Source organism: Phalangium opilio, unplaced genomic scaffold, assembly GCF_054372755.1.
Source record: "Phalangium opilio isolate 3A_F unplaced genomic scaffold, DU_Popi_V2 ptg000037l_1, whole genome shotgun sequence".
NCBI classification, from domain to species: Eukaryota; Metazoa; Arthropoda; class Arachnida; order Opiliones; family Phalangiidae; genus Phalangium; species Phalangium opilio.
In genome coordinates, this window is record NW_028324160.1 from 7,746,847 (window position 1) to 7,772,743 (window position 25,897).

General features: G+C 37.6%; 23 non-coding genes across 23 annotated transcripts; all 23 read right to left on the bottom strand.

Moving 5' to 3' along the window:
- Positions 1 to 19,395: 19,395 nt before the first annotated feature.
- Positions 19,396 to 19,468, bottom strand: TRNAR-ACG (transfer RNA arginine (anticodon ACG)). Its single transcript has one exon. It is a non-coding gene; the product is annotated as a tRNA-Arg (tRNA).
- Positions 19,469 to 19,869: 401 nt separating this feature from the next.
- On the bottom strand, positions 19,870 to 19,942 carry TRNAR-UCG (transfer RNA arginine (anticodon UCG)). The gene has a single exon. It is a non-coding gene; the product is annotated as a tRNA-Arg (tRNA).
- Positions 19,943 to 20,191: 249 nt separating this feature from the next.
- Positions 20,192 to 20,264, bottom strand: TRNAR-UCG (transfer RNA arginine (anticodon UCG)). The gene has a single exon. It is a non-coding gene; the product is annotated as a tRNA-Arg (tRNA).
- Positions 20,265 to 20,350: 86 nt separating this feature from the next.
- On the bottom strand, positions 20,351 to 20,423 carry TRNAH-AUG (transfer RNA histidin (anticodon AUG)). The gene has a single exon. It is a non-coding gene; the product is annotated as a tRNA-His (tRNA).
- A 410-nt stretch (positions 20,424 to 20,833) lies between these two features.
- TRNAR-ACG (transfer RNA arginine (anticodon ACG)) lies at positions 20,834 to 20,906 on the bottom strand. The gene has a single exon. It is a non-coding gene; the product is annotated as a tRNA-Arg (tRNA).
- A 91-nt stretch (positions 20,907 to 20,997) lies between these two features.
- TRNAR-UCG (transfer RNA arginine (anticodon UCG)) lies at positions 20,998 to 21,070 on the bottom strand. Its single transcript has one exon. It is a non-coding gene; the product is annotated as a tRNA-Arg (tRNA).
- Positions 21,071 to 21,156: 86 nt separating this feature from the next.
- TRNAR-UCG (transfer RNA arginine (anticodon UCG)) lies at positions 21,157 to 21,229 on the bottom strand. Its single transcript has one exon. It is a non-coding gene; the product is annotated as a tRNA-Arg (tRNA).
- Positions 21,230 to 21,315: 86 nt separating this feature from the next.
- Positions 21,316 to 21,388, bottom strand: TRNAR-UCG (transfer RNA arginine (anticodon UCG)). Its single transcript has one exon. It is a non-coding gene; the product is annotated as a tRNA-Arg (tRNA).
- Positions 21,389 to 21,474: 86 nt separating this feature from the next.
- TRNAR-ACG (transfer RNA arginine (anticodon ACG)) lies at positions 21,475 to 21,547 on the bottom strand. The gene has a single exon. It is a non-coding gene; the product is annotated as a tRNA-Arg (tRNA).
- A 91-nt stretch (positions 21,548 to 21,638) lies between these two features.
- Positions 21,639 to 21,711, bottom strand: TRNAR-UCG (transfer RNA arginine (anticodon UCG)). Its single transcript has one exon. It is a non-coding gene; the product is annotated as a tRNA-Arg (tRNA).
- A 413-nt stretch (positions 21,712 to 22,124) lies between these two features.
- Positions 22,125 to 22,197, bottom strand: TRNAR-UCG (transfer RNA arginine (anticodon UCG)). Its single transcript has one exon. It is a non-coding gene; the product is annotated as a tRNA-Arg (tRNA).
- A 250-nt stretch (positions 22,198 to 22,447) lies between these two features.
- TRNAR-UCG (transfer RNA arginine (anticodon UCG)) lies at positions 22,448 to 22,520 on the bottom strand. The gene has a single exon. It is a non-coding gene; the product is annotated as a tRNA-Arg (tRNA).
- An 86-nt stretch (positions 22,521 to 22,606) lies between these two features.
- Positions 22,607 to 22,679, bottom strand: TRNAR-UCG (transfer RNA arginine (anticodon UCG)). Its single transcript has one exon. It is a non-coding gene; the product is annotated as a tRNA-Arg (tRNA).
- Positions 22,680 to 22,929: 250 nt separating this feature from the next.
- On the bottom strand, positions 22,930 to 23,002 carry TRNAR-UCG (transfer RNA arginine (anticodon UCG)). Its single transcript has one exon. It is a non-coding gene; the product is annotated as a tRNA-Arg (tRNA).
- A 408-nt stretch (positions 23,003 to 23,410) lies between these two features.
- Positions 23,411 to 23,483, bottom strand: TRNAR-UCG (transfer RNA arginine (anticodon UCG)). Its single transcript has one exon. It is a non-coding gene; the product is annotated as a tRNA-Arg (tRNA).
- Positions 23,484 to 23,733: 250 nt separating this feature from the next.
- On the bottom strand, positions 23,734 to 23,806 carry TRNAR-UCG (transfer RNA arginine (anticodon UCG)). Its single transcript has one exon. It is a non-coding gene; the product is annotated as a tRNA-Arg (tRNA).
- Positions 23,807 to 24,055: 249 nt separating this feature from the next.
- On the bottom strand, positions 24,056 to 24,128 carry TRNAR-UCG (transfer RNA arginine (anticodon UCG)). Its single transcript has one exon. It is a non-coding gene; the product is annotated as a tRNA-Arg (tRNA).
- Positions 24,129 to 24,214: 86 nt separating this feature from the next.
- TRNAR-UCG (transfer RNA arginine (anticodon UCG)) lies at positions 24,215 to 24,287 on the bottom strand. Its single transcript has one exon. It is a non-coding gene; the product is annotated as a tRNA-Arg (tRNA).
- Positions 24,288 to 24,373: 86 nt separating this feature from the next.
- On the bottom strand, positions 24,374 to 24,446 carry TRNAR-UCG (transfer RNA arginine (anticodon UCG)). Its single transcript has one exon. It is a non-coding gene; the product is annotated as a tRNA-Arg (tRNA).
- Positions 24,447 to 24,696: 250 nt separating this feature from the next.
- On the bottom strand, positions 24,697 to 24,769 carry TRNAR-UCG (transfer RNA arginine (anticodon UCG)). The gene has a single exon. It is a non-coding gene; the product is annotated as a tRNA-Arg (tRNA).
- An 86-nt stretch (positions 24,770 to 24,855) lies between these two features.
- Positions 24,856 to 24,928, bottom strand: TRNAR-UCG (transfer RNA arginine (anticodon UCG)). Its single transcript has one exon. It is a non-coding gene; the product is annotated as a tRNA-Arg (tRNA).
- Positions 24,929 to 25,014: 86 nt separating this feature from the next.
- Positions 25,015 to 25,087, bottom strand: TRNAR-UCG (transfer RNA arginine (anticodon UCG)). Its single transcript has one exon. It is a non-coding gene; the product is annotated as a tRNA-Arg (tRNA).
- A 572-nt stretch (positions 25,088 to 25,659) lies between these two features.
- On the bottom strand, positions 25,660 to 25,732 carry TRNAR-ACG (transfer RNA arginine (anticodon ACG)). Its single transcript has one exon. It is a non-coding gene; the product is annotated as a tRNA-Arg (tRNA).
- Between the last annotated feature and the right edge of the window lie 165 nt (positions 25,733 to 25,897).

The following is a 25,897-nucleotide window of genomic DNA, read 5'->3' on the forward strand; positions in this document are numbered from 1 at the left end:
TATATATTTTGACAATGTAGAGAAAACTATTCAATGACTTAAGCCTCGTCACAATATTTAGTGGGTAACTTAAAGATCCCTTTTTCAATTCCATCTGAAAAGGATCCAATAGATAAGGAGATTGTGAATAGTATTAGGGACGCAGTTTCCGCAGCCCCTATTTCTGATGAACAACGTCATCAATTAGAATCCCTTTTATTGAAATTTCCTGAGTTGTTTTCAGATAAAGTAGGAAGAACAGGACTAGTCTTCCATAGGAAATAGTCCGCCCATAAAATCTCAGCCTTATCGTGTTAATGACCAGAAAAGGAAAATCATTGAGCAACATGTCACGGAAATGCTAGATGACGGAATAATTAGACCCTCAGTATCTCCTTGGGCTTCGCCCGTAGTTTTAGTTGATCAAACAAAACGGGGTAAACCCTATAAGTTTTGTATTGATTACAGAAAACTAAATCAAGTTACCATTAGGGACCCTTATCCCTTGCCTAATATAGAGGATATGTTAGCTAGAGTAGGAAGGCCAAAATACATTACTACACTTGACCTTAAATCAGGGTATTGGAAAGTGGAAATGCACCCTAAGAGTAGAGAAAAAACTGCTTTCGTGACTCATATGGGAAAGTTAATGTACTCCCTTTTGGGCTTTGTAACGCCCCTAGCTCTTTCCAGCGTTTAATTGACGAAATTTTCAGAGACGAAGATTACTTCCAATTAATCGACTATTTAGATGATTTAATCTCTCTTAGCGAAGATTGGGATCAACACTTAACGTGTTTAGAATACGTCTTAAATAGATTAAAGGAAGCGGGTCTCACCCTACAATTGAAAAAATGTCGTTTCGCTCAAAAAGAAGCTACCATATTTGGTCACATAGTCAATGAAACAGGAGTGCATATTGATCCTTCAAAAATAGAAGCTATTCAGAAATTCCCTCCTCCTAAAAATGTTAAGGAAGTCCAGAGATTTTTAGGGATGGCAGGATGGCATTATAGGTTTATTGGTCACTACTCCCAAATAGTAGCTCCTATTAATAAACTTAAAAGGAAGGATCAAAAATTTATTTGGGGTTTCGAACAGCAACAGGCGTTCGAAAAGATAAAGGAAGAAATCTGTAAGGCTCATCCCTTAGCTTCCTTTAGAAGGGATTCCCCGTGCATTCTCACTACAGATGCTAGTGATGCAGGGTTAGGTGCCCTTCTTTCCCAAATACAAGATAATATTGAAGTTCCTATAGCCTATGCTAGTACAGGACTAAAAGATGCAGAAACTAGGTACTCCACTAGCGAGAAAGAGTGTTTAGCCATTTGTTGGGCAGTTAAGAAGTTTAGGCCCTTTCTAGAAGGTCGTAAATTCACTGTCCTTACTTACCATCAGGCTTTGCAATGGTTATTTAATATCAGGGAACCAAATTCTCGACTATTCAAATGGGCGATGTACCTTCAGCCATTTGATTTTACTATTAAACACAAGAAAGGAGTAGAAAATGTAGTAGCTGACGCTTTGTCAAGGGCCCCGATAAACGTCTAAAGCATAAAGTTTAGCTCCTCTACTTCTAATTCTACTAGTAATTTGGATCCAACTAGTAGTAGTACAAGTCAAAATTCTACCGGTTGTAGTAGTAGTAGTTCAACAACCTCCTCTAGCGATTCTGTTGCAGGTCAGATACGTCCTCCAGGTCCTTGAGCCTTATAATCTGTATTTACATTAGAAGATGTAAGAAAATCTCAAAGGGAAGACCCATTTGCTTCCCCTATTAATTCTTGCAAGGACCTAACCCAGTTAGGCATAAAATGTTCGAATTAAAAAATAATCTTCTCTATAGAAGACCTTACAGGAATTATCCTGAAAAGATTTATTTACCACTCCGTTTAGGGCTAGAAGCCATGCGGTTATTACATGACCACCCATTATCAGCTCACCGGGGCAAAGATAAAACCCTAAGCAAAGTCACATTTAGATATTGGTGGCCAACCATAGTTAGTGATGTCCAGGACTATGTTAGGGGATGCACACTATGCCAACAATTTAAGGCTAGAAATAGGAAAAAGCCAGGGCTAATGCAACCCTCTGAAATAACTAGTCCTTGGGACCAGATTAGTGTCGATATTATGGGCCTTTCCCTCAAAGTAGACACCAGTACAAATACCTAATAGTCTTTGTTGATTATATGACAAAATTCGTGGAAATGATACCACTTAAAACCATTACAGCAAAGACTTGTGTCCAAGCGTTCAAGTCTATTATTTCTAGGTGGGGAGCTCCTAAAGCTATCCTTAGTGATAGAGGGGTACAATTTACCTCGAAACTTTGGCTGCAAACTTGCAGAGCTTTTAGAATTAACCCAAAGTTTACCACCCCCTATACGCCTAAAGGAAATCCCACCGAACGAGTCAATATAATGATAGGCGAGCTTATATCATTTTATGTAGGGAATCATCATGATAGATGGGATGAATCCCTTGACCTTCTTCAATTTGCAATTAATTCTGCACCCCATGAAACTACGGGAAGATCCCCCTTCTTTTTGAATTTAGGGCGGGAGCCACGTCTCCTTGGGATTTAGAAATTGAAGAACCCCTTCAGGACCCTGATGACCCCAGTCGTACAAAAGCTTTAAAAGTCCTTAAGGAACAATTAGAATTCACTAATGAATTATGTACGTTAGCCAAAGCTCACCAAAAGAAATAATATGACCTCCGTCATGACCCTCTAGAATTTGAGGTAGGAACCCTAGTATGGATGGAAACGCATCCTTTGTCAAGAACGACAGGTCAGCTTATGAAAAAGCTCAGTCCTAAATGGGCAGGTCCCTTTAAAATAGTTGCAAAACATTCTCCCGTAATCTATGAGTTAGAGGACGCTAACTCAGGACAGAATATAGGGAAAGTTAACCTAGAGCATCTTAAACTCTACTGGACAAATGTAGCTGTCTTCGACAATGCCGGAAATGCTCCCTCTTCTCAGTCCAAAGTTGCAGATGATCCTGAGCCTAGCCCTTCATTGGACGGTGGTAGCGCGCACCACCAACCTGCGGAGACTTCCTCAACTACCTCATCTGTAATATCGCCATCTACTACTCTGGACGATCCTGCTGAAGATCAACAAATCATTCCTGCTGCTCCAGAAGTACCTCTTCAACCAACGGATTCTGATAGTGAACCGGGCATGGCTCTCTTTGAAGACCCTCCTCTCCTACTTCGTACCTATCACGATATGCGAGCCTTCCAGCTCACTTATCCGTCTAATGATGGTCCGCCTTCTGCGGCAGGGGAGGCTTCCCCGTCTGATCATGACAAATCAGTCGGGGAAATTAAGCGACATACAACACCTTCGAGTTTTACGGAGGAGATTTTAACGCCTGAGCACCTTTCTGACAACCCAGTCGCGGAACCAGAACAACATCAATCACTTTCTCCTGGCTTTTCGGAGAAGATGGTGACACCAGAACAGATTTCTCAATCGCAATCATAATCGCAGCGTGCGTCTGAAAGCTCATCGACCACGTTAACGGAGTCCATGAGAACTCCTCAATTAAATAGGGCTACTTTACCCGATATGTATTTAGAACCTTTTCGATTGGGATGGCGTAGAGAGGTATGTAAGAGAGCAACGATTATGCCGTTAGGAAACGAGGTCGATATCTATTACCGACCTCCGGACAATAAAAGATTAAGGTCACCTTATGAGGTCCAGGTTTACCTCCAGAACAATAACATAAAAAACCTAACCAGGGAACATTTTTCCTTTTCCCGAGAGCCAATCTCTGTTTTCCCATGGTGGTTTATCTCCCAAGCTAATAAGAGACATTATTAATTATATATCAATATAGATGACGAGGAAATCTGAGGCTGCTCCGTGGTATATCGAAATGCCAAAGTAAATTCGAAAAAAGAGTGTAGGACATCAAAACCGACAAGCTTGACTGGAAAATCTATTGAAATACTGGAGAAGTATTGTCCAGCTGACAAACAAGGTCAAGAACGGTGTCGAAATTGTGAAGATTTCGGACATAAAGCATGCGATTTCTATATGCCAAATCGTTTTATAAATTCCAAAAAATCGTGCCCTCTATGTTATACCCAGTGGCATTCAGCAGACAATTGTCCTTTTGCGGATGAAGAATCACTAGTTATAGAAGTTCCTCAGGAAGAAATGAAAGAATTGCTCGATCCTAGTGGAACTGTCCCTTTGAGTGTGCCTTCTCCTTGCTGTCAAGAAGAAACTTTCAGGTTCAACCCAATACCAGAAGTGATCTCTCAAACTGGCACAGCCGTTGACCCTTTTTCGTTAACACCATACCTGCCTCCAGCTACTCCCCAACCTAGAGTTCCTGAACCCATAACGGCCTACAGAAAACTTAGGGCGCTGGTTCTTGCTAATCCTGATCCAATTCAAATAAATGAATATCCTACTCCTCTCCCACTTCCTTCTTCTCGTCAATGGCAACCTTTACTGGAAACCCTTGACATGGATGAAGAAAATTGGGAACGTTTTGGTTCAATGGGTTGGGTTCCTAAAAGGATCTTCCCGAAAATGTTAGTCCCATCTACAATCCCTGACGCAAAGCACCCATTAATTTGGAACACGGTAATTTGTTGGAGATGCCGAAAAAGTGGAGAACATGTAGTGTCGGACTGTCCCGGAAAAAGGAGTAAGGCAGCTGAGCAACGTAGGGAAGCCCAAAGGCTAGCCCGTTCGGAGGACAAACGCAGGAAAGAAGAGAGCAAGCAATAAAAAAAAAGAAAAAACACTTAAACCCCTGCTAAATTTATCAGGGTTCCTCGGGGTAACCCTTTTTCATTTTGTTATTCCTAAAGAGGGAGGATGTAACATGGCTGCCAGATTCCTTGGAGTTTCTACTCCTTGGATCTGGCAGGGTATATATGCCTCTATGCTACATGCTTCTCCTCCTATCAAAATCTGCTGTGATTTTTCTAATGATTTAGTCAGTCAGTAGTCAGCTCAGCTCTCCGAGAGAGCAAGTTGTTTTTTCGTTAAACTGTCAAAGTGAACGACAAGTTCGGGTTTATCCCTTTTCAAGTATTAATAAAAGTCAGGAGATTATTTCTTCTATTTTTAGATATTAAACTGTAAGTTGTCTTTAATTCATTTTTATGGCCCTCGGGAGAATCTCCCTATTTAGTTACTTTCTATTGAGGGTTACACTTTTTTCCACAGGAAAATGGTAAACTATTTAACGATAGCCTTTATAGTCGCGCAGCTAGAGGAGGTGTATAAGAGGCCACTGTCGCAATCCAAGTACGTATGTTGCAAAAGTTTCACAAATGCAGCTATAGAGGTTATTGGGAAAAAATTGCAACGTGGCGTTATGTTGAATGGCCTTTTCGAGGAATCGAGAAAAAAAGGTGTAACTTGGCACGACGTTGTGCACGTCGTAATAAAAGGACGCTGTAAAGAGTATGTTAAAGTTTTCTGCCTAACTCAAGAAATTGGTGTCATCTTTATAATTTTAGTTTAATCTTGTCCAAAACCGTGTGTGATTTGGGAAAAAAATATCAACAATTCTTAATACGGACCAAAGCCATTCCTTCACTAAAATATTTAAGTGTTTCGTTTTGAAACTTATAAGTAAGCTTTAAAAATTCTTAACAATTAAGATAAAGTATTAATACTATAAATGAAAGAGAAAGGGAGCGAAAGGAGAGAATGTCCGCTTGGAGGAATATTTACCATCCAGCGTGGTATGCGTAGTCAATGCAGGATGCCAAAAAAATGAAATTTTTCAGAAGCCTCTGTGCTAGCCGAAAAGCTTTTTTAAAAACTTTCCAAATTGCGGAAACGCCGATTAATTACAAGTATCTTGGAGCATACCTAGTACTTGTAAGAGTTGTAGACTTTCTTAACCTTAGTGATACATAATGTTTAGTATTTTAGAGCTACGGCTATCCCTGGTACATTGGCTGATCACGCTATGAAGCCTGGGACGTATTCTACCATACCATATTGAGTTGTACGAAAAGGAAAACAAAAGATTACAACCGGACAAAGAAAACTATTTGTCGGAAATTAAAAAAAATATACAAACAACATGCTGATAACTCACAGCAAATCCAATTTTTAAAAAAAAATTGAACTTGAAGAAAAACGGAACGAAGAAATTGGGCGAGAGCTCTAAAGGAAAAGAATCAAACACACAGAATTCAAAAAATTATAGATTTACTTTTTAAATTAAACAAATGGGGTGGGGGGACAAAAAACTATTTCCGAAACCATTGAAGAGTTAAGTCAAAAGTCGGGTATCGACCCCTACTCCGATCCTGCTGAGTTGGAAAGCGTTTTGGGAGATTCGGAAGTGCCCAGAACCCCTGGAAGCGACTTGGAAGAAACAAATGGTATTACAAAAGTTTTCATAGAGATATTCGTGGATGCATCAATTTATTTACCCATGTATTTTACTATTTAATGTTACAGTTTCTTGGGAGGAAAATAGTAACAGGGAGGAGGTGGGCGACGTGACCACGTCGAAAATATTGTCGTCTGAGAGTGGACCCGAAGAAGAGGAGGAGAGAAGTGAATCAGATGAGGAGGGTACCACTACATCGAATGATGAAAGGGAGAGTGGATCTGAAGATGAGGAGGAAATGAAGTCAAAGCGTCGGAAGAGAATGCAATAATCATTTGCAGGATTAATACCGTGTATTTAATATTTTTCAATTTATTTTCAGGGATAACAAGCGAAGACGAAGAGGTTCTTACAACTTTTAAGCGTTGAATTGAATTAAATTTTATAAATTTTAACTTTTACAACTACTTTACTACTACTAAAATGAATTTAAAAATATACGGGTAAAATATTTTGGGTACGCAAGGGTTTTTAAAAAATTGTTTATCTTAAATTTTGAAACAATGTTATCAAATTAAAACTTTTATTATAACACATTTTTATCGTATATTTTGATTAGTTCTTATAACGTAATCAAGAAGTAACAATATTTCTTGGCAGACCGCACAGTCACAGTGTGCTTGTCTGTGTGTCTGTGTTAGTTTATCTGTGGGTTTCTGTGTATGTCGTAAGCGTGTTCGCAGTTTGGGAATCGAAGCAAACGAGTGCGCAAATCCAGGGAATTTGCCAATGAAAAGAGCGTTTTCGCCGATCTTTAACGTCAACGGGTTCTACCAGTACACAACTGCCAATTTAAATGAGAGTAATCCTACATCCTGCGAAAATCCCTGACTTTTTTAAGATTGTGACAATTCTAAGTAGCTATTTTTAAAGTAGTTTTCTTTCTTGTCGATAGCCTTCTTCACAGTAAAATTAAGTTGTCAAAAATCAATAAATACATTCATACAATTGTGTTTCAGGATGGCTAATTGCGATGTAAAAACGTATTAATTAAAGCGCTGCCTGGTTTGGCAGAAGGCCTTGTGCTTGAAATAACGGAATATCGGAAAAGCGATGAAATAGGGGTGGAGAAAGTTGAAGACATGAAATATATCACACTAATGGATCTCAACAAAACACCTCTAAAACCAATCCATTCGAGGAGGCTTTTGGATTATATTAATTGTTCTTCAGAAAAAGGTTGGTATATTGGAAGGTCTTCACGAAAAACTGTTAAGCGTGAATTTATCAAACTAGCACGGACTCAGTGTTAAAAAGTTTTGGCCTTTATTATTTCACCTCTGACGTTATGCCGCGCCAATAAGAAAATAATTCCAAATAAACCTAGCTCTCTATAGTCTCCCTTAGTCAATTATTACTACGATTACAGTTGGGGACCGCGTTTCAAATTCAAAGCTATTTTTTCATCGACGGCTTCAGTATTATAGACGTTATCAGAAGTTCAATAAATTAGCCTAGGAAGTACCCAAATTGGGGTCTGGGACTACCTTCTCTTGTGTAAAGGAACTGAAGAAGCGCGATACATTCGCAACCTCGTGGTAGCTTTTCTCAGACCTTAAATATCCATCGGAAAGAAAAAAAAACGTTTCTCCCGACCCAAGGAGTATGAACGGGAGTTTTTCATAGACTTCTGATTTTACTTATTATGAAATATTTATTTTGGGGGTAATCTTATCCATGTTTCAATTTTAGATTCAGATATATCAACTGATGAAATGGCTTCCAATTCCAGTACCGCAACGGTAAATTCTCAGACCTTAGCTTTTTGTTTACCATCAATCACATGATTGGGAATTAATCCAATTTTTATAACTGTAGGTATCTGAAAAAACAAACGTCGGCACTTGGTGTGAAAACTATATTCTGCGTTTGGAAATATTCAATAAACAAACCCAAGCAAAGCTAACTGGTGCTGTGAAACTGTCTCCAAAATTCAGAAACATAGTAGTCAGAACTCTTGTGGACGATGCTATAAAACATTGTAGTAGACCATGCCGAGGAGATATGCGAAAGGTCGCTACTAAATTTGTTAGTAGCTTCCCTTTCGCGATTAAAGATGAAATTGACGGAGAGGTAATTGGTTCCGGCTTCTATAGTTTTGAGGTGCAATTAATTTCAAGATTGGAAAATCTCCCTCGCGAACACGAGCAAATGATGCCACGAATGAAATAAATCAAAAAGAAAAAGGCGCATCTGGTTGGCCTGATGGCAAAAAGTGATTTTAAGTTCAATCCAGACATTAGTGATTTAGATTATAGAAAATGTGAAGAAATAAGGGAGCATTTAATAAAAATGTCTAAAGAAATGGAACCAAATTCAAATGTAGTGGAGGCTAAAATGTTACAAAGCTATGTTCTTCAGAGGATGGATTTGAACAATGGCAGAAAAATCGAGGAAATAATCAAACTATGGCCTTTTCTGTTTGAAACCTCGGGAATGAAAATACACATTACAGAACTGTTAGGGAAGAATGTTTTTCTTCTATTTGAAACTTTTTACTAAAAGAAGCAACAAGCTTATTTTTTGCAAAAAGCACAAAAGAAATATGCAAAAAGAGCATGGAAAAACTCAAAGAAAAGCGAGAGGATAAGATGGTGGTTGGAACTATCATAAATTTAATTATGAACCACTTCAAAGAAAACACTGAAATAATCCCGGTTTTTGAGGTAAACACGTTTTTACGATAAACACTAGCTTAATTGTCTGCACCAGGATTCCACAGGCTGTGGCAATCTTAGCCTAGATACTCCTTCAATTTGTATTAATTACACAGATATTATTTAATCCTTATACAGCCTGGCACTCCTGAAGAAACAGTGGCAACGAAACTATCATTACAGCCTTGCTTGGTCGTATATGGTAAGATAAAACTGCTTAGAATTAAATATAGTTCGATCGACTAAAAATCTTAAATTTTTCCAGGGGAAAGCTTGCCAGAAGCTGTTGGGCTGATGCTTGCATCTGATGGCAAAATAGTCAACACTCACGGTGACGTCAAAAAACTTGGAACTGCTCTGGCAATGCTAATTTCAACCTATTTTATTCAAAATGTTTGCTATCCAGATGGAGTGATTTCAACAATGGAATTTTTTCAAAGGTATAGCTAATTACATAATTTAATAATAAATGCATAAGTTGCTCATAACATGGTGAATCATAACTAGGGATAATGTATCTATTAATAGTTAGCAGTCCCTTTTATAACGGTTTTGAGCCTTTTTTATCATTCCAAATGAAACAAACCGAACTTGTTTCAACATTGCATGCTCCCTTTAATGACGAAGTTTTAGAACTATGAACTTCAGGGAATTAATTATAACACGGGCTTAATTTTAATTATTCTCGTTCCGATTTTTCTACAAAATTTAAAAATAATAATAAATAAGGGTCAGAATATTGTGAACACTGTTAGTATCACATTATTCGTCCTGGTACACTTATGATTATGTCCTTCTACTGGAATGATTCGTCATGTTTTATTATTAAAATTATTGTTGTTCCACATAGATTTATTGCAAAAATAAATAAATACAAAAAAGATAATGTTCACGCGAAAGTCATTGGATTTATCAACGAAGTCTTTGAATTGGATTGGACTGAAAGTAACGTATTTTGTCGTGTAAAATTGTTAATCGTATAAACCACATATATATTTCTTTTCTAGGTCAGGATTAAGTCCATCTCATTTATTAAAAGTGATATGCTGTGAACAATTTAAACGTACAATAAAAACTATTTGTCTCTAAATAAATTTTATCCAATTTCACGATTTTTTAATAGATCCCTATTAAAACTACAATATAACTGATGTGAAATAAACTGGAGCATTTCACGTATTTTTTTACTACACTCATCATAAAACTACTTCACTATTCAGTAAAACCGAATTATATAGTTCGCGTAAATTTTACCACACGCTCTGTGTAAGCGGCATTGGTCCTTTTGTAAAATAGACAGGAATTTCGTATGTATTTTCTACGAGATTAGCTGTTAAAACAACTCGTTTTTAGCAAAATCAACATTTACAGTTAATGTATTTAAAAAAGAATTCCCTGTTAAATTAACTGAGCTGCCTCCATGAACTTTACAGGAATTGATAATGCAAATACCACATATGTTTCGGTGTAAAAACACTATACCGGATAGGAGTTTTATTTAATCTACTTCCATGAATTTTCTGTAATTTCAATGGTAGTTTTTTCTCTCAGCGTAGGTTTCGGTTTGGCTTGACTAAGTTTCGGTTTGGCTTGACTAGGCTCCGCTTTGTTAGAGGTTTTACTATCTCTCTGTTCATGCCTAAGAGCTGTCATCTGCGGTAAATACTCTTTCTGTGTCTTGTGATTTTTCATTGTAATTTTGGAAGCTTTTGCCTTTTTTTCGTTATCTTTTCCCTAGACTTTTGTGGCTTTCAGTTGAAATTTAATCTTTTATCTTTATTTTTCTCACCCTTTGAGTTTTGTGACACCACAAACAATTTGTCTCTAAGCACAACCTTTTAGTGTGTTTTTATCCTTTTCAGATATTTTAGCGTCCCATGCAGTAATAACTTCATTTGTGGTCGCATGTAGCATTTTTCTTTGCCACTTATTGAAAAATATTTCGTTTTCGTTGATGATTTGATTGGGATAAATCGTATCACACGCTGTAAGAAACTCCGTCTTCAAATCTTTATCTTGGAAAACTTCTTTTTCTGCCACCTGAAATATTCATTCTATAAAGAGTACGTCGCAAACTTCAATATTTTCCTCTTGTACTTACTTGGGCTAGGTTTCTACCATGGATCTTAATTCCATCCTGACAAAGCACTGTCTTCATCCTTTTATTCAAAGTGGTTAAAAATACTTTAAACTGGGGCTTTGGTAGAAATAGACCTCCACGATCCCTTTTTCTGATTCTAGAGAACTTAACCATTGTTTTCTCTTTTGGGTCCATCCGATAGTTCATTGCGCACCAATATAATATTTTAGATTTTCGCAACTGGGTTTTTGACAAACTCTGTTTCTGGTAAATTATTCGGTTTTTAGCTGTCTTCCATATTTCCCCCAAGCATCCCACTCAATAGTTAGAAACGATCTTTCAAATTTTTGAATATCAAAAGGCGGTTTTAGTTGTGGCTTTAAATTTTCAATACCGTGGGGTAGATTATTTTTAATGATAGAGTACACAACTTCGCCATTTGCCTGAAAAAGCTGCCGCTTTTCATTTTCATCATTAGCGACGCTCGTATGTCCAAAAGAATCAAAATAATCTGAGAAAGTCGATAAATTTTCTCGTACTGAGCTGTACCATTCAATTAAGTTCCTGGTGTTTTTTAACATTAGTTTTCGTTTTCTTGGAATCTTCTTTGTTATTGGCTATTTTGTTGTATATATTTAAAAAATTATCACATAGGTTTATAATAATGTTTCTCAGGGCTGAGTTTTCCCTTCCAACAACGTCAACAGAGTTTTTCAAACATGCTTTATGTAGGTTTAATTGAGTTACCGAGATTTGCTTTAAACCTATCTAGTTTTATTTGCTCTCCTTTTGTTTCGATAACCTTACTTAAATCCATATTACACCTTCAAATACCTTATAAAACATTGCCAGTTACTCTGTCCTGACTACAAACACAAATCGAGTAAGTTCTAGCATACACAATAGCAGACGAAGGTAACCGCGTAACCGCAAATTAACACAAGTTGGGAAACCAAAATGAACCTCTCCGAGCCGAGACGAATTTACTTTCTAAACACAGGTCCACCAGCCAAAGAGAAAACCCGGAAATACATAGTTCAAATTGGCGAAATATAGCCAAGGTCTTTAGCAAAGGCTTAAGCGTTTAACAATTTCCTTTGTATCCTCAATAGTTCTAATGAGGACCTAAAATGTATCACTGAAGGGTGTATTTAACGTTCGGCTCACTCTGAACCGTTAACACCTCCTATAAGAGGAGGCGAAACAAGGTCATTACTAGTTTACGTCTAGGGTATCTTATTTCACAGACCCAATCGTTTCAACACTTGTGGATAGATGAAGAATTACCATCCATATTATCTAATGAATATGAAAAATGCGTTTACACTATATATAAATGTAGTAAAGCTGAATTAAAAAGTAAACACCAAATTTGAAATGTTAATATCAAAAGATGTTCTTAGAATATTAAGATGAAACAGAGCTTTATAGCTACACAACTACTTAAAGAATGCCGAAAAATATTTAAAATATTTCCATTTAATATTCTGCAAAAAGGAAATGTTATCGCTTTGAAAGAGATCTTATCATCCTACTCGCTTTATATTAACTTTGATATGCGTGTAGTGTCTCGATTCGGATGCAATCTTCATTACTCGTTCTATATAAACTCTCACTTGTGTCATTACATAGAAATAAGTTTATCTTAAATAATTAATTAAATATAAATGATATTAATTATTTTAATCGCCAGTAAATAACTTTAAAAATAGTTAAATCGTTTAAAATAAAGTTGATCCTATTATCTTTCGAAAATTTGCTAATATTGACGTTTAAAGTGCCCGCTTTCTTCAAATTTTGGGGTATATATACGATTCGTTTCCATTATAATAATAGATAAAAACGCATTCGCGTGAACCGATGGTAGAAGCCCTGCCATTGGGAGGCTAGACGTTTCTCGTAACTCTAGCCGACCGCCGCGTATATCTTGAAACCAAACGATGACGAAGGAAAAGAAACCAGAATGGACTGACTGGCGTCCATGTGGAATGGACAAAGACCTGAAGATGGTGGTGCATAGAAGCTGGTGTCAATGTGGAATTGACGAAGAACAGAAGATGGTGGTGCATAGAAGCTGGTGTCAAGGTGAAATTGACGAAGAACAGAAGATGGTTGTGCTTGGAAGCTTGCAAGTACAGACTAGTGTCCATGTGGAGTGGACGAAAACCAAAGCTGGTGGTGTTGGAACTCAAGTAGAATAGCCAGGGGAGACAAACCCAAATTTCCGTGAACTGTCAATGCAGTCCGGAAATTGGGAACACGTTTGCTCCGATACGCAAACTGCGAACGCGATCACGTGGGGTCTGACAGACAGACACACAGACACACAGACAGACACGCAGATACGGCCGGTGTAATACCTCTCCGTGACATTCGTCACTCGGAGAGGCAAAAAATATTCTTGGGATATGAAAATGAAACAGAGCTTTATAGCTACAAAACCACTAAAGGCATCGAAATTACGAAAAATATTTTCATATATTAATTTTGCATTATGAGAAAACCAAATATTAAGGTTTTGTAGGATTTCTTTCCACAAAACACAAAGCGATCTGCTAACGCGGTGCACTAGTGTAACAACGGACGGACACACACAGACTAAAGCATAGACTGCTTTTTAACTCTTTCTGTTTGAATTTTGAGTTGAGAAACAAGATTATCTTAAATATTAAAAAAATATAATTAATATTAAATATTTTCTTCGTTAGTTGTTCGCCTTATTGATCGTTACATCGCGTTGATAAAGAACAATTAAACATTCTTGAGAGCCTTGACTAATATTGGCGTTTGAAATGAAGCATACGCCGGTTGCTTCCCCTTACTCAAATAGGTAGTATATAAGGGTTTCGAATCGAAGCTATGGATATGAACAGAACAATTGCGTGAACCTTGGGTGGATGCCCCACCTTAGGGAGGCCGGACGTTTTTCGTAACCCTGGCCGATCGCCGCGTATGTCTCAACCTTAAGGATGATGTTGGATTAGAAGCCAGGCGTGCAGACTGGTGTCCATGTGGGATGGACAAAAACAAAGACCAGAAGATGGTGGTGTTAGAAGCCAGGTGTACAGACTGGTGTCCATGTGGGATGGACAATGACCATAAGATGGTGGTGTTAGAAGCCAGTGTGTACAGACTGGTGTCCATGTTGGATGGACAATGACCAGAAGATGGTGATGTTAGAAGCCAGTGTGCACAGACTGGTGTCCATGTGGGATGGACAATGACCAGAAGATGGTGGTGTTAGAAGCCAGTAAGTACAGACTGGTGTCTATGTGGAATGGACAAAAACAACGCGCAGAAGATGGTGGTGCTAGACGCCAATGAATACAGAAGTGGAATGGACAATTGACTAGTCAGATGAAGTAATAGTGGCCAATTGAATTGTGGATAGCCTCAAGTTTTGAATTTTCCGGCAACTGTGAATGCGGTCCGGGAATAGCGAACACATTTGCTTCGATTCGGAAACTGCGAACGCGGTCCCCTGGGGTGTAAGTCAATAACAACAGCCTGACACACACACAAACACACCTACTGGCACACGATTGACACTTGGGGACCGGTAAGGAGTGATTAACATCTGAGGACCCAATTAACCATAGTTCATTAAAAAGAGGATTTCATAATTAGTTGAGCGCCGTAAAGCATATAATTAAACACTCGCTGTGGAAAAAGAACCCAAGATATTTATATGTAGGGACCTGAAAACACACGATATTTTCACCGCATAAATGGGGACCTTCATTCCAGATTACTTTCAAATTTCAGATATAGATGTCGCTAGGTGAAAGTCCCCACTTGTCAATGAAGTCACTGTGTGGATCTTGAAAGTATATAATCAAAAAATGTCCCCAGATATAAGGTAGGAAGACGGTTTAGGTCCCCACTTGTAAACCTGAAATCAGCTCAAAACTTACGTGTTAAGCCTTTAAAAGGTCCGATTACATAAATTTCATTATAATAATCAATATTTAAACTATAAAATTAAAATATACATGAAATTAGAAAATGTGTGTTTAAAAGACCCCACTTGTCTGTTGAAATGACGGTGAAGGTCCCCACTTGTAAATTTATCGAGTGTGAAAAATGAAATTGAAATACTTGATTGAACCATATAGGCTTTGACACTAATTCAAAACCTAATAGTTTATACACAAATGTCCCCAGATATAAGGTTCAGGGCTCGTACCGATTTCTCAAAAAAAAATTATAGGAATTATAGGATCAAAAGCTTAAAATTATAGGATTTTATAGGATCAAAATCTCAAAATTATAGGATCAAAATCTCAAAATTATAGGATTTTTTAGGATCGTATTTTAAGATAAGTTACCCTTAATATTAGGCAAAAACATAAAAATTAGACTAAAGTTTGGTCAAACTTTGATGTTTTGGCAAACTCATCTGAAAAATTAGTTTTAATAACTTTTATACGTGTATCAAACGGAATCTTTGCATATTGAGATATTTAAACAATTTTCTTCTGGTAGTACTTGGTACTCTTTCGATCAAGAAAAATTTTGTCAAATTTTTTGAATAAGTAGTTAATATAAGAACACAAGATGCGAAAGCTAGTCTAATAAAAAAAGTAATAAGAGAGGAAAAATGTGACTGAGCTGAATCCACAATGAGTTTTAGGAGCCGAGACCGACGTGAGCTCAAACTTTTTAAAGCGATGAGCCCGAGCCTGAGGTGAGCCCCGTTATTTAAATTTTAAAATTTGAGTCCGCTCCGAGCCGAGCTCAAACTTTATATATAGCGATCAGCCCGAGCCTGAACTGAAACCCGTTATTTAAGATATCAAATTTGAGCCCGAGCTGAGATCTCTTTAGAAAGTGAAAATGTCGTGAGCCCGAGCTGAGTTAGGGGTCCCTCTTTATAAAGAAACGTGAGCTGAGCTGAGCTTTATCCTTGGCGCTCAGCTATGCCGACGCTACGCTAAAAATAGAGCAGTGTGGGAAATAAGGCACTTTCACAGGCCAATAGCCAGTTTAAAAATTAAACGCTTAGGGGTCTACTGGCCCTGGTGGCCACTTAATTAATTCAAAGTTTTCCCCCTCAAGATTTTGGATCATTAAATAAATACTATGTTAATCCCTAAAATTGTCTCGTCTTTGCTTCTATGCTGTTTGCTTGCTTGGCCTGAAATGTGTATGTGGGAGTGGGATTATGGGTGGTTTTCGTATGTCTGTCTACGCTCTACACAGTGTAGAATCTGTAGATGAAGTGATTTTTGCAGTTACCTAAACTCTGCTAAAGCATGGCTAAAGGAAAGATAATCTCTCCGTAGTCTTGTTTGGGTCTGGTCTCTAGGGAAAGGCAGCCTGCTGCCTTTGACTGTATTAGGGTCTATGGGAAGATAACAATGGAGTGTCAACTCCCTCCCTATGGGCCGAATTTTTTAATTTAGCATTACTCAATAAAGACTTATAGTTTTAATTTAAGACTCCAATATTTTTAAATACCCATAACTATAAAAGTAACCTACTAAGCTACGCCCTAGCAAATATTGTCCAGAATAGATAATTTGGTCCTAAATTACGAAAGCCTGATTTTTGAGGCTAAAAGTGGTAGGTGGCACCGTGGCCAGTTTTTTAATTAAAATACCTAGGCTCTACTGGCCACAGGTCCAGTTTTAAAAAAAATCCTTATTTCCCACACTGAAATAGAGAGTAGACTGACTAGCAGCAGAGTGAGCAGACGACGAAAACGAAAGGAGTAGAAAAGCAGGGAGAAGAAATGAGATGGAATCTAGTAATAGAGTATAAACAACTGGAGACTAAGTCAAAACCGTTCAAATTCAATGCATTAATTACGAATCAAAGAGACACGTTTACTTTTGGTTTAATATTAATATATTTTTCAGATGAATTTCGCCCCCTCGCTGGTTTTTTCAGGCTTAGAGCTACCGTGCAGCGTAAAAAAACTAGAATCGGCGAAAATATAGGAATTATAGGACAAATTTTGAAAAAATAGGATTTCATAGGATCATCCCGGAATTATAGGAAAATATAGGAATTATAGGATCAATACGAGCCCTGAAGGTTGGAAGACGGTTTATGTCCCCACTTGTAAACCTGAAATTTGCTCAAAACTTGAGTGTTAAGCTATAAGTAGGAATGATTACTTAAATTTCATTCTGATAATCAATATTTTAGCTATAAAATTATGATATACATGAAATTTTAAAATTTTGTGTTAAAGACCCCACGTATCTGTTGAAATAACAGTGAAGGCCCCACTTGTAAGTTTTTCGAGTGTTAAAAAATACTAAAGAAAATTTTCCGTTTATTCTATTAGTTGACTCTCACAACTTTCCTGAAGCACCGAAATATCAAGGTAATTACGTGAGAAATGTATGTCAGTTTTTACCCTAAATCAGAAAATGATGAATCGTTGGTTACGTTAATTTCAAAAATATATTGATGATTTCCAAACCGAGAATTTTTGAGATTTCGCTCAAACTCTGAGTATAGTTGCTAAACAAAGATTTTACTCGGGGAAAGAGATACCGCTCAAACTCTGAGTATAATTGCTAAACAAAGATTTTACTCGCGGGAAAGAGATACCGCTCAAACTCTGAGTATAGTTGCTAAACATAGATTTTACTTTGGGGAAAGAGATACAAGAAATCCGAGCTGTGCTAATTAATTAGTTAGCTATTTAAAAATCTAATTAATTGGCATTTTCACTAATTGAAAGTGGTAATTGAATTTTAATTAATTTAGAGCTAATTGAGAAATAATTATAATAAATAAGTGTGCATCGGAAAGGCATTTATCTATTTTAAAATTAATTAGATTTAGTTTTGGCTTATTAGCCAATTGGATTTTCAATTAATCTCTTTCGCCGATTTGTAGTAAAAAATCGAGTTTCATCTAAACGGGAGAGAATGCGTCCCACTACCAGTAGTGAGGGGGGAACAAAATTGTTAACCCACCCACTGTTTCCTCTCTCTCCGTTTCACAGTGAAAACTATGACTCTTTCGTAAATCGTAACTCCCGTATTTCGATCATAATTTTTCCCTCTTGAATTAATAGCAGTGCGCATGGATTTAAAACTCCGGAGCCCGTTTTAGGAACAGTGGCAAGAAAATGATGAAATGAAACTAAATTTAGCATGATGGAAGTTTCGAGGCTTTTCTCATTTCTCGAGAATAATACATGTTAGGCTTTCATACCCCTTTATAGAAAACAATAAATGCATTACGAAAGGCGGAGTAGGAAGTCCATGGGCACTTTCATGGTGTTATTTTTTACTTACGGTTAATTTTTTGACCTTAATTATACCGGTAATTAATTAGAAATTTGTAATTGAAATTAATTAGTTTAAAAATAAATGACTAATTTCTTATTGAATTGAATTAGTTTATATGTCAAATTACTAATTGGCTAACTAATTAGTTTAAAACATTTTTCTAACTGCTAATTGTAATTATTTAGTTGCCAGCTTGGGGTCGTTAAAATACTTTTTTTCAAAATTAATTTTAATTCACTTTTTTAAATTAAAATATTGATAATTATGATGAAATTTACATTATAAGTAACTTTAGCCCCATTTTAATATGTGGAGAACTTGGCCGTCTTTTTAATATACATCTGGGGACATATAGTTTTTTAATCGAGTCAATTAATGTTATAAATGAAGTTATTTTAATGACGCCTAAGGAATTAGGAAAAGTAGTTTTCGTACGTCAAGTGTAATTAAATTATGAAAAAATCACTGTTCGGTCTGTGAGATACAAGATTTTATATTGTTATCGCTGAATAATGTATATTTTGTATTTCTGAAGTAGCGACATCTATCTGTACTTATTGTAATGAAAACCCATTTTTGAGCCCCCACATGTACGCCGAAGAGACCATATGGTCCTCATTTCGTACAACTGGGTACCCGGGTGTGTGAAAACCTCTGGCGACATCTCTCGGATATGTGTTAATTTCCATGGTCCCCACTTGTAATGTGAAAAACCCAAGTACCTTACAAGTGGGGACTTTTTCAAAAAAATTAATTTGGGCTCTAATTAGTCTAATTATATCATTTATCTAATTACTTACAAGTGAGGACTTTAAAATGTCCCCACATGTAAGTCGGGTCCCCACTATGTGGGTGAAAAGATTGTCAGAATCCCCACTTGTCAATCGTATGCAGACGCAGTCAGACAGACAGACAGACAGACACGGTCGTTACAGAACCTCTCCTGGACTACGTCACACGGAGAGGTAATAAAATTTCCAAACATTGTATTTATGCATTCTTTATGACGCATAAAAGATCTTTTACGAAAATAAACATAGAGCTTGCCAGGACTCGAACCTGGAATCTGCTGCTCCGTAGGCAGACGCGTTAACCCTTGCGCCACAAGCCCGTTAGATGTTGATCAAAATGCTATTGAAGCATTGCAATATTATAAATTTCCCTTCGTTATACTCTAATAATCATGTTTAAATGGTAATACCGAGCTTTCCAGGACTCGAACCCGGAATCTTCTGCTTCGAAGGCAGACACGTTATCCATTACGCCACAAGCCCTAGCTTCGTATTATAAATAAAATTTCCAAATATTGTAATTGTCCATTCTTTATGACGCATAAAAGATCTTTTACGAAAAAAAACAAAGAGCTTGCCATGACTCGAACCTGGAATCTTCTGCTCCGTAGGCACACGCGTTAATCATTGCGCCACAAGCCCGCTATAGGTTGATCAAAATGCTATTGAAGCATTGCAATATTATAAATTTCCCTTTATAATCATCTTCAAATGGTAATGCCGAGCTTGCCAGGAATCGAACCTGGAATTTTCTGCTTCGAAGGCAGACGCGTTACCCATTACGCCACAAGCCCTTGCTTCGAACTATAATAAAAATTTCCAAACATTGTATTTATGCATCCTTTATGACGCATAAAAGATCTTTTACGAAAATAAGCAACGAGCTTGCTTGGACTTGAACCTGGAATCTTCTGCTCCGTAAGCAGACGCGTGATCCATTGCGCCACAAGCCCGCCATAGGTTGATCAAAATGCTATTGAAGCATTGCAATATTATAAATTTCCCTTCGTTATACTCTAATAATCATCTTCAAATGGTAATGCCGAGCTTGCCAGGACTCGAACCTGGAATTTTCTGCTTCGAAGGCAGACGCGTTACCCATTACGCCACAAGCCCTTGCTTCGTGTTATAAAAATTTTTTCCAAACATTGTATTTATGCATTCTTTATGACGCATAAAAGATCTTTTACGAAAATAAACATAGAGCTTGCCAGGACTTGAACCTGGAATCTGCTGCTCCATAGGCAGACGCGTTAACCCTTACGCCACAAGCCCCTTAGATGTTGATCAAAATGCTATTGAAGCATTGCAATATTATAAATTTCATTTCCGTTATTCTCTAATAATCATCTTTAAATGTTAATCCCGAGCTTGCCAGGACTTGAACCGGGAATCTTCTGCTTCGAAGGCAGACGCGTTATCCATAACGCCACAAGCCAGTTAGAGGTTGATCAAAATGCTATTGAAGCATTGCAATATTATAAATTTCCCTTCGTTATACTCTAATAATCTTCAAATGGTAATACCGAGCTTGCCAGGACTCGAACCGGGAATTTTCTGCTTCGAAGGCAGACGCGTTACCCATTACGCGTCAAGCCCTTGCTTCGTGTTATAAAAAAATTTTCCAAACATTGTATTTATGCATTCTTTATGACGCATAAAAGATCTTTTACAAAAATAAACGACGAGCTTGCCAGGACTCGAACCAGGAATCTTCTGCTCCGTAGGCAGACGCGTTATCCATTGCGCCACAAGCCCGTTAGAGGTTGATCAAAATGCTATTGAAGCATTGCAATATTATAAATTTCCCTTCCGTTATACTCTAATAATCATCTTTAAATGGTAATACCGAGCTTGCCAGGACTCGAACCCGGAATCTTCTGCTTCGAAGGCAGACACGTTATCCATTACGCCACAAGCCCTAGCTTCGTATTATAAATAAAATTTCCAAACATTGTATTTATGCATTCTTTATGACGCATAAAAGATCTTTTACGAAAATAAACAACGAGCTTGCCAGGACTGGAACCTGGAATCTTCTGCTTCGAAGGCAGACACGTTATCCATTACGCCACAAGCCCTAGCTTCGTATTATAAATAAAATTTCCAAACAGTGTTTTTATGCATTCTTTATGACGCATAAAAGATCTTTTACGAAAACAAACAACGAGCTTGCCAGGACTCGAACCTGGAATCTTCTGCTTCGAAGGCAGACACGTTATCCATTACGCCACAAGCCCTAGCTTCGTATTATAAATAAAATTTCCAAACAGTGTTTTTATGCATTCTTTATGACGCATAAAAGATCTTTTACGAAAATAAACAACGAGCTTGCCAGGACTCGAACCTGGAATCTTCTGCTCCGTAGGCAGACGCGTTATCCATTGCGCCACAAGCCCGTTAGAGGTTGATCAAAATGCTATAGAAGCATTGCAATATTATAAATTTACCTTCCCTTACACTGTAATAATCATCTTTAAATGGTAATACCGAGCTTGCCAGGACTCTAACCCGGAATCTTCTGCTTCGAAGGCAGACACGTTATCCATTACGCCACAAGCCCTAGCTTCGTATTATAAATAAAATTTCCAAACATTGTATTTATGCATTCTTTATGACGCATAAAAGATCTTTTACGAAAATAAACATAGAGCTTGCCAGGACTCGAACCTGGAATCTTCTGCTCCGTAGGCACACGCGTAATTCATTGCGGCACAAGCCCGTTATAGGTTGATGAAAATGCTATTGAAGCATTGCAATATTATAAATTTCCCTTCGTTATACTCTAATAATCATCTTTAAATGGTAATACCGAGCTTGCCAGGACTCGAACCTGGAATTTTCTGCTTCGAAGGCAGACGCGTTATGCATTGCGCCACAAGCCCGTTAGAGCTTGATCAAAATGCTATTGAAGCATTGCAATATTATAAATTTCCCTTCCGTTATACTCTAATAATCATCTTTAAATGATAATACCGAGCTTGCCAGGACTCGAACCCGGAATCTTCTGCTTCGAAGGCAGACACGTTATCCATTACGCCACAAGCCCTAGCTTCGTATCATAAATAAAATTTCCAAACATTGTATTTATGCATTCTTTATGACGTATAAAAGATCTTTTACTAAAATAAACATAGAGCTTGCAAGGACTCGAACCTGGAATCTTCTGCTCCGTAGGCAGACGTGTTATCCATTGCGCCACAAGCCCGCTATAGGTTGATCAAAATGCTATAGAAGCATTGCAATATTATAAATTTCCCTTCCGTTATACTTTAATAATCATCTTTAAATGGTAATACCGAGCTTGCCAGGAATCTAACCCGGAATCTTCTGCTTCGAAGGCAGACACGTTATCCATTACGCCACAAGCCCTAGCTGCGTATTATAAATAAAATTTCCAAACATTGTATTTATGCATTCTTTATGACGCATGAAAGATCTTTTACGAAAATAAACAACGAGCTTGCCAGGACTCGAACCTGGAATCTTCTGCTTCGAAGGCAGACACGTTATCCATTACGCCACAAGCCCTAGCTTCGTATTACAAATAAAATTTCCAAACATTGTATTTATGCATTCTTTATGACGCATAAAAGATCTTTTACGAAAATAAACATAGAGCTTGCCAGGACTCGAACCTGGAATCTTCTGCTCCGTAGGCACACGCGTAATTCATTGCGCCACAAGCCCGCTATAGGTTGATCAAAATGCTATAGAAGCATTGCAATATTATAAATTTCCCTTCCGTTATACTCTAATAATCATCTTTAAATGGTAATACCGAGCTTGCCAGGACTCGAACCTGGAATTTTCTGCTTCGAAGGCAGACGCGTTAAGCATTGCGCCACAAGCCCTAGCTTCGTATTATAAATAAAATTTCCAAACATTGTATTTATGCATTCTTTATGACGCATAAAAGATCTTTTACGAAAATAAACATAGAGCTTGCCAGGACTCGAACCTGGAATCTTCTGCTCCGTAGGCACAGGCGTAATTCATTGCGCCACAAGCCCGTTATAGGTTGATCAAAATGCTATTGAAGCATTGCAATATTATAAATTTCCCTTCGTTATACTCTAATAATCATCTTTAAATGGTAATACCGAGCTTGACAGGAATCTAACCCGGAATCTTCTGCTTCGAAGGCAGACACGTTATCCATTACGCCACAAGCCCTAGCTTCGTATTATAAATAAAATTTCCAAACATTGTATTTATGCATTCTTTATGACGCATAAAAGATCTTTTACGAAAATAAACAACGAGCTTGCCAGGACTCGAACCTGGAATTTTCTGCTTCGAAGGCAGACACGTTATCCATTACGCCACAAGCCCTAGCTTCGTATTATAAATAAAATTTCCAAACATTGTATTTATGCATTCTTTATGACGCATAAAAGATCTTTTACGAAAATAAACAACGAGCTTGCCAGGACTCGAACCTGGAATCTTCTGCTCCGTAGGCACACGCGTAATTCATTGCGCCACAAGCCCGCTATAGGTTGATCAAAATGCTATAGAAGCATTGCAATATTATAAATTTCCCTTCCGTTATACTCTAATAATCATCTTTAAATGGTAATACCGAGCTTGCCAGGACTCGAACCTGGAATTTTCTGCTTCGAAGGCAGACGCGTTAAGCATTGCGCCACAAGCCCTAGCTTCGTATTATAAATAAAATTTCCAAACATTGTATTTATGCATTCTTTATGACGCATAAAAGATCTTTTACGAAAATAAACATAGAGCTTGCCAGGACTCGAACCTGGAATCTTCTGCTCCGTAGGCACAGGCGTAATTCATTGCGCCACAAGCCCGTTATAGGTTGATCAAAATGCTATTGAAGCATTGCAATATTATAAATTTCCCTTCGTTATACTCTAATAATCATCTTTAAATGGTAATACCGAGCTTGCCAGGAATCTAACCCGGAATCTTCTGCTTCGAAGGCAGACACGTTATCCATTACGCCACAAGCCCTAGCTTCGTATTATAAATAAAATTTCCAAACATTGTATTTATGCATTCTTTATGACGCATAAAAGATCTTTTACGAAAATAAACAACGAGCTTGCCAGGACTCGAACCTGGAATTTTCTGCTTCGAAGGCAGACACGTTATCCATTACGCCACAAGCCCTAGCTTCGTATTATAAATAAAATTTCCAAACATTGTATTTATGCATTCTTTATGACGCATAAAAGATCTTTTACGAAAATAAACAACGAGCTTGCCAGGACTCGAACCTGGAATCTTCTGCTTCGAAGGCAGACACGTTATCCATTACGCCACAAGCCCTAGCTTCGTATTATAAATAAAATTTCCAAACATTGTATTTATGCATTCTTTATGACGTATAAAAGATCTTTTACGAAAATAAACATAGAGCTTGCAAGGACTCGAACCTGGAATCTTCTGCTCCGTAGGCAGACGTGTTATCCATTGCGCCACAAGCCCGCTATAGGTTGATCAAAATGCTATAGAAGCATTGCAATATTATAAATTTCCCTTCCGTTATACTTTAATAATCATCTTTAAATGGTAATACCGAGCTTGCCAGGAATCTAACCCGGAATCTTCTGCTTCGAAGGCAGACACGTTATCCATTACGCCACAAGCCCTAGCTGCGTATTATAAATAAAATTTCCAAACATTGTATTTATGCATTCTTTATGACGCATAAAAGATCTTTTACGAAAATAAACAACGAGCTTGCCAGGACTCGAACCTGGAATCTTCTGCTTCGAAGGCAGACACGTTATCCATTACGCCACAAGCCCTAGCTTCGTATTACAAATAAAATTTCCAAACATTGTATTTATGCATTCTTTATGACGCATAAAAGATCTTTTACGAAAATAAACAACGAGCTTGCCAGGACTCGAACCTGGAATCTTCTGCTTCGAAGGCAGACACGTTATCCATTACGCCACAAGCCCTAGCTTCGTATTACAAATAAAATTTCCAAACATTGTATTTATGCATTCTTTATGACGCATAAAAGATATTTTACGAAAATAAACATAGAGCTTGCCAGGACTCGAACCTGGAATCTTCTGCTCCGTAGGCACAGGCGTAATTCATTGCGCCACAAGCCCGTTATAGGTTGATCAAAATGCTATTGAAGCATTGCAATATTATAAATTTCCCTTCGTTATACTCTAATAATCATCTTTAAATGGTAATACCGAGCTTGCCAGGACTCGAACCTGGAATTTTCTGCTTCGAAGGCAGACGCGTTATGCATTGCGCCACAAGCCCGTTAGAGCTTGATCAAAATGCTATTGAAGCATTGCAATATTATAAATTTCCCTTCCGTTATACTCTAATAATCATCTTTAAATGGTAATACCGATTTTGCCAGGACTCGAACCCGGATTCTTCTGCTTCGAAGGCAGACACGTTATCCATTACGCCACAAGCCCTAGCTTCGTATTATAAATAAAATTTCCAAACATTGTATTTATGCATTCTTTATGACGCATAAAAGATCTTTTACGAAAATAAACATAGAGCTTGCCAGGACTCGAACCTGGAATCTGCTGCTCCGTAGGCAGACGCGTTAACCCTTGCGCCACAAGCCCGTTAGATGTTGATCAAAATGCTATTGAAGCATTGCAATATTATAAATTTCCCTTCGTTATACTCTAATAATCATGTTTAAATGGTAATACCGAGCTTTCCAGGACTCGAACCCGGAATCTTCTGCTTCGAAGGCAGACACGTTATCCATTACGCCACAAGCCCTA